Here is a 14,123-nt window from a genome sequence, read left to right on the forward strand (position 1 = left end):
TAGTGGAATCTTATGGAATCAGTTGATACAGGGACAGTTCCCTTGGAGACACTCAGGGTTAGTAAGTGGGGTTTGAACCTGTGAATTTGTGGTTTGTGGTGTGTCATTAATTAGGTGCCCTGAGTGCTTTTTTTTTTTCTTTTTACTATGTTTCATATACACATATGAGTGGGATGTGGTCAGGATGGGTTCTCTTGAAGTCACCAATCATCTACTTGGTCTAGGTGTGGCTGTGCAATTGTGAGTCAGCAGCCCTGTGGAGCTTCAGCGCTCAGTAAGGTGGAGTTAGATGTGCTGACACCACCTAATAATGGCTGAGGGCAGCTTTGTCTCCTGATCTGAGAGCTGCAAATGCTTAACTTGTCAGCCAGGGCATTTGGTTGTCTCTCTTGGTGACTTTCTTGGTGACAGTATCACGTTTTATGCATGCTTGTTGATGTAGCAAGTCACAGATTCTGTGTACTACTCCAGGTTAGTGAAGTCACTGTACATGGCAGCCTCTTTCAGTTTGTCAGCTGAGACAGTGCCTTCAGTTTTATGTTACCAACATCATAAAACAGATTATAAAATGACACTACTTGAGTTAGTTATCTGCATTGTTAAGTTTTGGTCAAAACTGGATTGATCAGAAAAAACATAAACTATACGTGTTATTTGTTGATATTATTATCTGAATTGTCTGTTGATAACATATTAATAGTACATTTTGTGTCGATTATTATATTTTCTTTTACATAATGTGTTTTATTTTTCTGTTTGAGAGAGATAAACATTTTGAACCAAATAACATGCAATATAGATTCTGCCCTGCATGCCATGGGACTGTTGTTGGAAAATAGAGAAACTGAAGGAACACTTTAGGTGAAAGCGAATTGTCAGTGTGAAACACTGCAGCGCAGCATGCGGTTCACACAACAAAATGTGTCAGCAGCCATGACAGGCGCCTGGGGAGCAGTGTGTGAGGACGGCGCTTTGCTCAGTGTCACCTCCTTAGCACCTTGGCGGATCAGGATCTGAAATAAATAAATAAACAATGTGTGGTTTCTCTTCAGTTTTGTGCTGATTGCCAGTTGGTATAGCAATAACTTTGTGTGTAACATGATTTGCGTTGTCACAGTGTCCATGTTGTCCCCTCGGATGATCTCTTTGGTAAATGCTAATTATTTTTTTTTACTGTCAGTTTAGTTTGAATTTTTTTTAATTCACACCATAGGACCAAGGCCAATTTAATCTGCATGCCTTTTGGTCTGTGGGAGTAAAACAGAGCAGCTTGGGAAATTGGAAAGTTGCTTTTAGTAAATACAATGAATAGGTGTAAGCATGGCAGCAAGTCATTAGGGAAAACATGAATTGATTTATATTGAAATGTAAATACGTTCCCTCAGCCGCCAGCCAGTCTGTTGTACAGTACTGGAATATTTATATGTGTTGTACTGACCTTTAAAATTGAGTCAGAATTAAATAATTGTCCCTTACATTAATGAGCAATTGGAATTAAATTACTTCACTCCAAATAAACAAACAATTAATGCAAGTGTTGAGAGCTTTATTTCAATTGTTTAAGTTCTTGCATAATGGACACCCCATACACAGCATATTGTATTCAGTTGGCTTTTTCTGCTCAATCAACAGCAAGAAGGACCTAATTCTAGGATTTCATTTATCCCCTAATTTACATTAATTATATGCATACTATATATGGTTCACTCTTATTATTAAGTGAAATAGTGGTTGTCTTGGGCATGATGTTCTTGTGTATTTTCAGTTCAGCAGGTCAATTTCCTTGGCTTGAAACCAATCCACTTTCAAAGGCAATCTCCCTGCTGCTGTTTAAAGGCTAGGTGATGAGCTGTTCTGATTTGTTTTTAACAAATTTACATGAATGTGAATTGTGATTTTGGCTTTTTGCAATAAGGGCCTAAATAGGGCCTAAGACACATAAATAATTTAGTTTGCAATAAAATAATTGAATTAAAAAAACGCTGTCCCAGCATCATTGCTTGTTTGTGTTGGAAAAGGAGACAGGAGGCAAGGACATTCACTCACATTGTCTTCTTAACACCTTGTTGATATGTTAAATTCTGCAATTCTGCATACACAACACTTAGGCTTGGCTCGCTGTAAAACAGATGTCATCAGAAAAATATGGAATTCGACTCCATTAAACTCAGGACTGCTCCTGGGGACCGTAACCCTACCATAACCCTTGAAGTAGGTATTGCAAACCATGCCCCTGCAGGCAGCCATCAAGGAGCTTATGAATGGTGAATATGAGGGAGCCTTCCACTAGACAAGGCGGGCAGGGGGACAAGAACGTGTGGGTATCAGGGATAACTGATACAAAATGTGGTTGACACGACATTGGACCCTGAAGAGCCATATGTATCGAGGGTTCTTGTTTACAGGAAGGCATGGGGAGTCCCCTGGCCTGCCTGCCTCTTCATGTATTCCTCTGTGTGGTCCAGGGCTCGATGGATCAGATCCCAGGTGTGCTGTAGGGGATGCCGCTGGTTTGTCGATATGTCTGGTCTCTCAGTGGTGCCTTCCAGTTGCAAGATAGTCTGTTGCTGCTGTTGGAGGACATCCGATTGGTGCTGTAGCATGGTTTGCTGCTGTTGCTGCTTCATCTCTGGCTGCTGCGGGAAGGTGCGCAGTTGTGGCTAGCAGCTGAATGAATACGGCAGCCTGTTCCGCTGCGTTGAGTGGTGGCAAACTCTTCCTGTCATGAAGCAGAACCTGCGGGGTCCGATGAAACAAGTTGGAGTCTCTGGGCTGGCCACTGCGGAGAGCGTGAGGGAGGGCGCCTGGACAAAGTCCTGATGTTCTCTTCATTACCAAAGACAAGCGCTCTTCTCCCATGGAGCAGCGGGCATGAGGGGCCAGAGGCTGAAGAGGAGACAAGCAGAAACGGGTCGTACCAGGAGAGTGTGAGTCATCCTAGGAGAAGATAGCTGCAACATTGTAAGGAGCACGAAGGTCAGTGATCATTGGGATCAGACAGGAATAGGCAAGGGTCATCCAAAGCGGGTTGGGGACAAAGTAATCTATTCAGGAATGGCTTACAACAATGTGATGGGAATCGTCACTGGCCCATTTATTTCAGTTGGTGTGCAGGGTTCAATCTCCTTCCGGTTCGGCAGTTCAGGTTAGGGTCGTGCAACCCCCTGAGGTCACGCCGGTTGCACGGAAGCCATGACGTGTCTTTGTTAAAAGTAAATCCCCATTGTTGTCCAAATGTGCCAATCGCAGTTACCCCTGTGACAGGAAATATTTCTAATGATAATTTGGGGTCTCAAATCCACTGCTATCTCAGTGTGTCACAGATTATAACAGTGACTACAGTGCTTCCTAAATTAAGCTCTGAGTTGGAGGTATAATGTGGTGAGCCTTTTTAGCTGCTGCTACTGCTTCTCTGTTAAATTTATTTAATAATTTGTGACAAAAGTACGGTGAAAGAATTGCTTAACCTCATATAAAAAGTTATTTTCTAAAGAGGAAAAATGAGATTTTACTTTTTCGACAAAACAAGACTTCTGCTCACAGTGTGAAAACCGAAATTAATTTAATCAGGCTCAATTTTTTGACCCGGTGTAAAACCTTAGTGAGAATACCCTATTGCTACTCAATGACTGAAACTACTCAAAGGGGAAAAATAAACCACAAAATAAACTACTGCTCTCTTCCCAGATGGTGGCGCAGTCACATTATCATAGTGCAGCTCAACCCTGGGTTTCTGTGACACATATAGACTGCCAATCAACCTTCTGCAAGAGCTGCCAGGGCAGTAAAGCATATGGGGTGAGCCTCTGCTCTGCTTTTTTTCCACTTGAGAAATGTCTGTCAATCTTGCTCCCACAGTTCCTTGTGGCAAATACAGCTGGAGCTGAGATTTATATTGTAATGGCATGTCTCGTACAGTGGCAAATAGTGGAAACACTTTAACACAGAAGTATGCCCAGGCTCTTTCACATTTTTTAAATGGGAAATATTAAGTGCTGTGTTATTTTACACAGAGCGGTTTTTACCCCATTTAAGGAATTTTTCATGGCAAATTATTCTTGCAACTGAGCATTTGTTACCTTGCAGCTATATGTTGTCTCACTAGGAGCATAACTAGCCCATGTTGTTTTATACAAACCAAGGGATTTTCAAAAACTGAGACTACATTTAATCATCTATTCAAGCCACTTGGCTCAGCAGCATGGCTGACCTTAGAAATTAATAATCACAATGGATCCTGGAGGTACAGTGATCTGTGCCAAATTGCAGCAATTTTTAATTCCATTTTGTTCACATTATGTACAACTGCTGCTGCTTTTCTTCCCCACTTCCATATTTGTTAGGGACATACAAAAAAATCATAAAATACATTGCACATACATGTGTTTATCATGTGTTATTTTTTTAACTAGGCTTTGGTAGGTGGAATTATCATACCATAACCTCTCTTCGGCAACATTCCCACTCCACGGACAAGGTTCTCATGGTATGGCATGGTGCCAGTGACATCCTGGTCTTAGCATAAATTTATTATGATATGTTTAATATACAGTTTAAAACGACATTACATGCATACAAAGCAAACAGCATGTAAAAAATGGTCTCAATTCATTTCAAAAACCTTTTCAAAAATCCATTTGAGGACAGTGGATAAAATATAAAAATAAACACTGATATATGGACTGGGTAATGAAAACACTAAGCAAACCAAATGTCTTTTCACTTGGCCTTTGGTGAGAAGAGTTACTTAAATGACAAATGGCCTGTCAGCAGGCCAAAACAAAAGAGTGTGTAAAGCATAAAGCTCACTTCGACTGAATCAACTGATTCCTGCGCTCCATATAGTCTCTGAGCAGATAATCACTGGGTGACCATTTGGACACTGACCCATGGATCAGATGCTGCAACATACCTATACACTGACTGCACACTTAATGGTATGTTTTTAAGTCACAGTACATTGGATGAGTTTAACCCATCACGTAATACTTACCTGGCAGGGGAGATACCGTGTCCAAGAAGGCGGTTCATCCAGAGCAAGGCTCAGCCATTGCACTCCGGCTGTGCTGACCCCTGTGAATTCCCCAAATGTGGGAATCTGGACTGCATAATTTCTGGTAGTGGGGGACTGCCCTCATTCTCTCTGGGGCAGTGGTGGCCTAGTGATTTAGGAAGCGGCCCTGTAATCAGAAGGTTACCAGTTGAAATCTCAATCCGCCAAGGTGCCACTGAGGTGCCACTGAGCAAAGCACCGTCCCCACACACTGCTCCCCAGGTGCCTGTCATGGCTGCCCACTAAGGGTGATGGGTTGAAAGAGGACACATTTCGTTGTGTGCTGCAGTGTTTTACAAAGACAATCACTTCACTTTCACTACAGTATATGAAAATTGGCTTTGACAAACCAATCTGATAATGTGGTCCCAAAATACTGTAATTATAACAGAGCCTGTGTTTGTAATGTCTGCTGACGGGAACTGTAAAAAACAAAAAAGAAACTATAGGTAAACAAAGAAGGATCAAGACAGCATCGTCTTTTGTGCTTTGAAAATAGGGCCCTCACGGTGTGTGTGTGTGAGGGGAAAATAAGTTTTATGGTACCATTCATGTTTGGAAAAATCCCAAAAGGATAATAAGATCCTGAATACTTTTATAGTGACTGTAACCTAAAGTGGTAGAACTTTTCTGATTTACTGACATACAATATAACATACAAGCCATAAGTGCCTCGACAACCTATGGCTAACCACAGCCACTGCCATTTTCTATCTAAGTGCACATTCAGGCTTTAAATCTACCTAATCTTAGGCTCAGATGCACATCTGTGCATCACCTCCAGCACTACAATGATTCTTTCTCGCCCAGATTAACTTGGTCTTTATCTCTCTCATGGAGGAAATGTGTTGTTTTTTTGTCCATACAGATGAGCTCCACTTTGTGCGAATGCACAGTCATGATTCACCCCTAAGCACAAATCCCAAAGAGCCATTTCCATGGGTAATGAGGAGAGAGGGAAGCAAAGGCAAATTCTTGGGTTTAGGGGAACCAAGAGATATAAACACCAATTAAACCTGGCAAATCTTTTTTGGCAGTTTTTGCTCTTAAAATGATTTTTAATATCCAGCTAATATCCTGTGAAGTGTAATACCCTGTACTGGGTAGTCTCAGGAATGAACTTTAAATGCTCACCAGGATGTAATAAATTAACTAAATGCAATTATACCAATTATGTTTTTACCCATAATTTCTGGGAAATCTGTGTAATGTGAATGCAATGATGTTACTAAAGTATGTATTAATAGAAGCCATAAAATGCTACTTGCCTCTGCATTGATAAACAATCATTCCAATGGACTGTACACAAGTACTAAATAATTCAGTTTGAGTATTTAAAGCTATAAAACATTCTGGGTATGCCTAAAAAGAAAAAAAAACACTACAGGCTGTTACAACTTTGATATAATGAATCTGAGGATCTCATCTCGGTACCTAATGGCAGTCAGGCAAGCACATGGAGACATGCCACCCACACTATTACTGCTGGAGGATGTTGCGGGCCGCAGTACATTCTCCACGGCATCTCCAGACTCTGTCTCTGTCATATGTGCTCAGTGTGAACCTGCTTTCATTTGTGCTGAGCACTGGATGCCAATGGTGTATTTGCCCATGTTGGTGTTCTCTGGCAAATGCCAAAACCTCAAACGGGGGACATTGGGCACTCATCCCACCCTAGAGGAGTCAATTCCTAACCAATTAAGCAGACACATGCACATTTGTGGCCTGATGGAGGTAATTTAGCAGGGTTCTGGCAGTGCTCCCTTTGCTCCTGTGGTCACCACCTGCGGAACCACGCCTTTATTGGGGATGTCTTTATCTATAATGTCCACCTTAAAAGTGAAGTGATTGTCACTTGTGATACACAGCAGCACAGCACATGGTGCACTCTGCATTTAACCCATCACCCTGAGTGAGCAGTGAGCAGCCATGACAGGCGCCCGGGATTCGAACCGGCAACCTTCTGATTACAGGGCCACTTCCTTAACCGCTAGGCCACCACTGTCCCAGACAACCATCTGTTGTCTATTCCATTTGCACAACAGCATGTGAAATTGATTGCCAATCAGTGTTGCTTCCTAAGTGAACAGTTTGATTTTACAGAAGTGTGATTGAATTGGTGTTACATTGTGTTACATTGAGTTTCGGGACAGAAAATGCAACCTTGATTAGAAACTAGTTATGTGACCGAGTAAATATGTATTACAAATGCAAATATAGAATGAAAAAGACGGTGCTCAGTGTTGATAAAAAAAATAATGAAGACTTTGAGTTATTTTCATGAGACAAATTAAAAAGAAAGCCAGTCATCTTGGTATGGAGATCATATTGCCCTGCCATGGCAATCATATAGATATTAAATCTCCACATACCGGATGTCATAATTGCTTGCTTTCACAATCCTGAACAAATGAGCAGTGTTGCTGTGGTAATACTTCACATTCGTAACATTTATAAGATACCTGTGGAATGCAAAACAGCACAAGCTGCTCCAAATACTGCAAACTTATTTTATTAGTAACAGGGAAGGTAACTGCAACATATCGACAGATGCACTCTAGCTGTACATGGGCTAAAACATGCCTCTGAGTTTTGGCTCACCATATAGAAGAATAATAACTTTCATTTTCTTGTCTTTTGATTTGTTTTTTGCAAAGCAAAGCAAGTTCAACCTGGCCAACCAGGTCAGTCAAGCATTGCTTGCTTCAATTTGATTGGCTGAAATTATTATTATAACTACAGAATGCCTATTAAGAATATAACATAATAAAAAAGGCATGCTGAGAGAGTTTCACATGGATATTGCTGCAGGCTTATTATGGCATAGTCAGTGCATTCCCACCTTAGTTTGGTATCATTATTAGAATGTGACTCACAGTATGTATTTTTGTTCATATCTCATTCAAGATGAGTGTTCTTTGTGTCTGTAAAGCATCCTGTGGTGAACCCAGAAGCCATGAAACTGAGGTGCACTGCGGAGGCAAATGCTCTATATGCATCTGCATTTTGGCTCCTCATTACAATTTTTGTATTTGTACCTGTCACCATAATATCTGTATTCAGTGTTGGGAAGATCTGTTGTGTCTGGTCTGGTGCACAGCATAGGAAATGAATGAGTAATCTCATCATAGAAACAAGGCAACAGTAAAAAAGGCCAGACTGTCGTGTTGCTGTGGAGGAAGAAACCCATAAAACCCAAAGGTCAATGTGGAGGCATAACACGGCAGGGGAATGTTATAAGGATGGAGTGATGTAGCAAATAAAAAAATGACATTCAAATGATTTTATCATCGCACTATGGGAAATGGATTGATGCCTGGGTGCATTCATAAAACTCATTCTCTTGTATACTTAAAAAAATTCAGCTTGACCAGAGCTGCATCAGCCCCACAGGAATAATGTTTATAACACACAATCCATTGTGGCTTATGTTACAGCTCTGTTAATTTTTAAGTATAGAATGCTGCATCTTCCTGTTAACATCTCCATAAATTTCTTTTTGAATACCTTGAATACCTTTGAATACACAACAGCACATCCTTAACCCTGTCTTAAACTCTAATGTAGATATTCCACATTACATGGTAGACCTCTAGCACAAACAATAAAAAAATCAATAATCTAATACAGCCAAACCCCTGCAGACTAATCTATTTACCCGAGCATTGTAAAATAATATGCCATTGCTAGTTACACATTTTATTTTCCTCATACTTCACCTTTTCCAAAGAGTAAGAAACGATTGGTGGTCTCTGACCAAGGGTGATTAACATAGGAACAGTGTGGATTCGAAGTTATGCTTTTTGCACAGTTTAGAGTTTGCACTGGCATTCATCTTATAGGAAACAAATGCACAAATGTTGCAATATAAAATTTTCTGAGCAGAGTGCCCTTGCAGTAATATGTCCAGGTCCATTGTGTCCACAGTTCCCTGCATCCTCCTCCACCTCCTTCACACCCACACTATCCCACAGGCTCTGCTCAAACACTCAGAATAAGTCCAGCAGGGCTGTATGACTCCAGAGCTAATTTCAGAGGTCTTGGTTCTCTTTGATGTAGGTGGGCAGCTCACCCACCTGAAAGACCAGTCACCGGTGAACTGAGGTGGGCAGCGCAAAAAGTTGCTGCCAATAAGTCAAGCAACACAGTGTCGTAAAGCCCTGGAAATGAAATACTTTAAGTCTCCTGTGATTGACCTCCTCGTTGTCGCTGTTCTTACTTGCAATGTTTTGAGAGTTTTTTTTTAAGAATATGTGCATTTATTGTGTAGAATTCAAAGAGCTTAAATAATGTCTGCCTAGCAGAGTGGCTGGGTCCTAATCACATGCTGTTGCTTCAGATTTAGAAGCAGGGTGATTAGGACCCTATAAAATGCCATTCTGGCAATTATGCCATTTGTTTTCAGTTTATTGAAATTCACAATTGTTCAGGATGTTGTGGACGACACAGTGGCATTACAAGTGGGCCGATATTACCTTTTAATGAGGTTCTGCAGTTTACAAATTCAATTATAAACTGGTCACATCCAAACAAATAGATTTTTCTTATTGATTACAGAATGGATTATCCCTACCAAATCACATTGATGCCTCATTGGTTTTTCATAAACTGCAAGTTGTGTTAGAATGTCAAACATGCACTTAGCCATTCAGTCTCTCAATAGTAATTCACAATGACTATAATTAATGTCAATTCTTATTAAGAAATTATTGCTATGAGGTGTACACTATAATTTGCATAATAACAACAATAGCATAATATTTGTATGCTTTAAAATAATGGAATTTGTCTGTTTATTGTTTTTAATAATTGACCATTTTCTTACAGTGTACCTACCTTGGATGTGATGTTTATTTGTTGCTGTCAGTCTTGATTATTGTGTGACTTAAATGTTCCATGGCCCGGACCAAGTTGAGTCATGGACTATTAAAGATCTCTGAAGTTGTCTCATGGCAGTCTTTCTCCATGCTGCAGTGTTGGTTTGATCGAAAAGTTCCTGGCAGGTGATACTCCTGGAGCATGAGTGAAAAACACTTTTTTGCTGCATCTGGTACTGACACATTCCTTAAAGGGGGAGATCCTTTAAAGCCAGTAAATTGTGAAGTGGGTAATCCGTACACTTTTCTGAGCATGTCCCACATGGGATCGATCAAGCTGAGATCTGCATAATTTGGAGGCCAAGTCAACGTCTCTGAAACCATTCGTGGACAATTTTTGCTGTGTGGCAGGGCACATTATCCTTCTAAAAGAGGAATGTGACTGTTCACCTGCTTCTTAATATATCCTACACCATGGCAGGTGCCACTGGAACAAGATAATCAATGTTCTCCACTTCACCTGCCAGTGGTTGTAATGGATTTAATGGCCGCTCGGTGTATGGTCCCATGATATTGCTTGTAGTTTGGAAAGTTTAATAAAAGCACAGGATTTGACATGACAAGTGTCACCCACTCACTACATAAATAAAGCTGACTGAGTCTGGACTGCAGCAGCCCAGACCAGTATGATGGGGTGTGATTATTTTTCTTAGCCAAGTTCATCCATAATAGGCTCACCTCGACCACAAGGGCGTAGCCTTGGTCTCAGCATTGGTGGGGACAGAGCATACAGCACTGCCTTCAAAGCCTGCTGCTGTGTTAAGAGCTTAAAGACAATTCAGAATGCGCACTGAATCAAAAGAGGACGCTATTACATGATTTGAGAACAGTGTCATGTTCACAGTTTTTTTCACTGTTCCATATGATTAATGGACACCACATCCTGTGTTGTCTTGTTATTTGCCTTCGGCGACTCCAGTGCATTAGCATACTGTTTTGAAGTTGTAAACGTGCTGTATTCTCATTTTACCACCTAAAGTGGTAAATGCATAATATAAAACCAGCAAGGCAACAGCCAACTCGCATTATTTGATTTCCATCATGTCCCTCCAATTTCACGCAGTCCACAACAGCAGATCAGCTTCATGTATTTACTTTTGTTATTTCTGCGGCGACACATCTGACCAATCAGCAGAGAGAACGATTTGAAGCGACACATATTGGTTTGCTTGGAAAGGGAACCGAACCAAAAGGAAAATGATACAATGTACAAAACTCACCATCAGATTCAGACCAAAGCAAACAAACTATGGTGTGAAAGCACCCCAAGACACCGTGATGGCCTGATTTGATGAAAGACGAATCAAATAAACTCTAATCCTTCCTTAAGAGTCTGTAAACGAATACAGCCGAGACCATCAACATTCATACTGACATGGAGCCCGCTCTCAGTCTTGAGAAAAGACAGTCTCCACTCAGGGCACATGCTTAAAGAACGATAATGGCACATTGTTATCTGTACATCACCCTGTTACATGCTGTATGTTTCTTACAGATTACTTACAGATTTAGCTTTAAAAGCTGCACAGCAATCTGAAAAGCAAGACACATTTGACTTGATGTACTGCGGAGGTGTATCATGCATTTATGCTAATTAAAAGTTACGTAAAGGGATGCTTCTGTCTCAACATTCAGCTTTAATCTGCCTCAACATTCAGCGTTTGTTCCTTTTGTTTACTCGTAGTGTCCATAGATTACATTAAATGCAAGTGCTGTGGGGGATTTGAATGGGAGAGGGTGAGAATTCTCTTAATTTACTTGGATGGATGAGAATGAATTGCCGTGTGAGCCTACCATTGAGGGCCCAAATTACTCTGACCTCACTGCATTTTCCGTGTCTCTCAAGTGCTGGTCTTTTCTGTTCTCCTTCACCATTCAGTAGAGCTCATTTTTGCCATGAAAGAAGAAAAGCAAGAAGGGGGACCTTGACCCCTGACAGCTTGTCCTGCTGTGTGCTCAACTGGACGCGTGGTTAAACAGTTTCCTTCCCTCAGCCCGACGCTGTCTAATAGTCACTATGTCCTTGGCTCGCTACAGTTTGACACGAAATAGAGGAGCTCCCATTTTTCATGTCGTGTCTGCAGACATGCTTTTTTAAACAATATGGATTTCTCTGAGACATGCATAGCGGATCTTACTGTGTGGCAGCCAATGGCCTGCTACTACATTTGCATTCATGCCATTTAGCAGACGCCCTTATCCAGAGGGCAGTACAATCGTTGGTTAGAGAGACAGTCACCCTGCAGCAACTCAGGGTTAAGTGTCTTTCTCACTAGGTTATCCCACCACCTTATTGCCATGGCTCTAGGGTGGTTTTGGCTGCCCATTACATCAAGGTTAGGCTTCTGTGAGCAAACACATTTCCAGATTCTGAGAGCATCTTGACAAGTGTAAATGCTAGGCCTTTATTCTGTACCTGGGCTCATCTTCAACTCAGGGCAGTGCTCCTTAGTCTGCAGGGTGAAGGCCCACTTGCTCTCAAGTAATCTTTTCCAGATGCAAGCTGGTTGTACTGAGAGTAAAAACTGAAATATGTGTTTTCATTTTGATGCAAAATGTTATAGTTTAAGTGGTATTAATATGCTCAGATGGAGGGGTGTGTCTGTGTGTGTGTGTAAGAGAGAGAGAATGAAGGACAATCTGTAGAATTCAAGTCTACTCTGTATAACACAACCAGTTAGGAATCGTTTCTAAATAAGGAGCACTTTTAGGATGAAAAATAATTAGCCTTTGTGAAAGTCACTGAAACACAATCTGTCATGATCGTAACTATACCTTGCACTTCGGGCCACATTTCCCATATTGTGCATAATGTGCACAATTTCCCTAAGTTGTGATAAAAAATAAAACGTTATAAATGTGCCTTTATGTTTCAAAGTTCGCATTGTTTTTAATGTTTGTGGCTTGAATAGTGTATGCAGGGTGGCTGGAGATACGAATCCTGGCAGGCTGTTTCCCGGTGTCATGCCGTCGAGCTGATTTATTTATTAATAAATACAAATAAACAACGTCGCGGTGGCCAAAAACGGGGAATAAAGGGGAAACACAAACTTGCCCACAGGCGTGTGGCGGTTGCCAGAACTCAAAACACAAAACTGGTTCGCAACAGAAACTCAAGTTAATGCAGAGTCCACGAAAATGTCACCACTGCAGAAGGGGCGGAGTTACAGTCTTTTATAGGCGGTCAGAATTGGCATGAGCTGAGCCAATCCTGACACCCGGTGAGGTCAAGGGGGCCTACTGTTTCTTGGCTGACATCATCCATGGAGCAAAGGCTTTTGTCCCTCCAACCAGGTCTGGTTTTGTGTCATGACAGTGGCACCTGGGCAGTTTGGGATCAGAACCGGCAACTTTCTGATAACGGGTCCGTTTCCTTACCCGCTAGGCCACCGTGACCCTACTACTTATATGACTAGTAGTTATGACTGTTTCTTCAGTGTTTTATTGGTATTTGATAATAAATTAAATACTAGTAATATAGCCTGGTATAAACTGGTAGACAATATGCCTGTATCTTAATATGCTCAGATAAGTGTTGTGTGTGTTTGTATCATACATCTCCCTCTAGTGGTCTCCAAAAGCTACTATTCGATACAATAAATGGCAAGCACATTGACGTGGAGTGGGGACAACAGGATGACTGCATAAAGGAGGCAGACTGTATGAGTTCCAGACCATATATGTCCCAGTCCTGCCTGTGCCTTGACAGGTGGAGGAGGAGAACCTGAATGATACCAGGATTGTGTCTGTGTTTGCCTCCACTTGCCCTGCTGCCACCTGTGACTTTTGTTGTGCCCAGTGCTGTGCCTTTAGAGGGGTGTTATGTGATGCCAGGAGCAGGCTCACCAGCTGACACTACTTAACTGTTTTCTGGTCCTCATGACCCGACATGTGTGTGCTGTTGTTTGGGTAAATGAGGACTTTCTTCCACACTGCCTTGCTGTTCTTTAATGCTGTGTGGTGCTATGTAGTGCTGTGTTTTCTGTTGAATGTTATGGCCAACATGTTGTCGATTTCACCATGTTGTGAGCCTGGGCCTCCTGTGTCACCCGATGTGGCATTACAGAATTAATTTGAACAAACATATATTACTGTCACGTTGGCGAGGAAACCAGGACACTTTTGCACAATTCACAATATAGGGAATTTAATACAAAAGTACAAGACAGGGTAACCAATCACCAAACAATGAT

At 41.4% G+C, this 14,123-nt stretch overlaps 1 pseudogene; it reads left to right on the plus strand.

Moving 5' to 3' along the window:
• Nucleotides 1-4,985: 4,985 nt before the first annotated feature.
• On the plus strand, nucleotides 4,986-5,137 carry LOC114802731 (uncharacterized; annotated as a pseudogene).
• The last annotated feature ends 8,986 nt before the right edge of the window (nucleotides 5,138-14,123 follow it).

Source organism: Denticeps clupeoides, chromosome 1 (genome assembly GCF_900700375.1).
Source record: "Denticeps clupeoides chromosome 1, fDenClu1.1, whole genome shotgun sequence".
NCBI classification, from domain to species: Eukaryota; Metazoa; Chordata; class Actinopteri; order Clupeiformes; family Denticipitidae; genus Denticeps; species Denticeps clupeoides.